Source organism: Gymnoscopelus microlampas, assembly GCF_963454915.1.
Source record: "Gymnoscopelus microlampas genome assembly, chromosome: 4".
Lineage (NCBI taxonomy): Eukaryota > Metazoa > Chordata > Actinopteri > Myctophiformes > Myctophidae > Gymnoscopelus > Gymnoscopelus microlampas.
In genome coordinates, this window is record NC_139941.1 from 58,628,339 (window position 1) to 58,629,061 (window position 723).

Consider the following 723-nt stretch of genomic DNA (forward strand, 5'->3'; position numbering starts at 1 on the left):
TGACCGCTCGCAGACCGGTGCCGTTTGGGGATAATTAATTAACGGTTGCCAGGAGTTGCGTTGTGAATCGTTGGTGTGGACTTGCCTTAAAAACACCATACCGACAGGAAATATATGTCATAGCTCTCAAAATATACTAGAAATAAGCAGTGGCGTGCACAGACATTTTGAGGGGCAGGTGCTCAAGTAAATTATACTTTTTTTTGTTTACTTGGTCTGCTCTTTTTTCCCTCTACACCTATACCTCTTTGCCAAAAATAGCCGATCTACAAGCCCACAACGCCTCGCAGCGCGAGGCGTTGTGAGCTTGTAGATCTGCAATATTTGGCTAAAGTTCTCCTCAGAAAAGGGATGCTAGGTTTCGAGTGGTTATGGTAAAAAGAAAAACCATATCACATAAAGATTTGATGGACCCCCTGTAGTAACTCTGAGGACCCCCTAGGGGTCCCGGACCCCCTGTTGAAGACCCCTGCTGTAAATTGAAAAAAAAAACATATTTTTTTCAAAAGGGCACTTCTGGTCAAGAGGGTAAAGGGCAGGTGCTCTAGCACCACCTAAAGTCTATCTGTGCACGTCCCTGGAAATAAATAACAACAAAAGAGATTCCAGAGAATACACATTCTGAGTGGCCAAAAAATATATAGCTAACGATATTATATTACGCAAATATATTTTCAAGGTCCAACGTGTATTTAAAAAAAACTACTATATATTTTTTTGGTA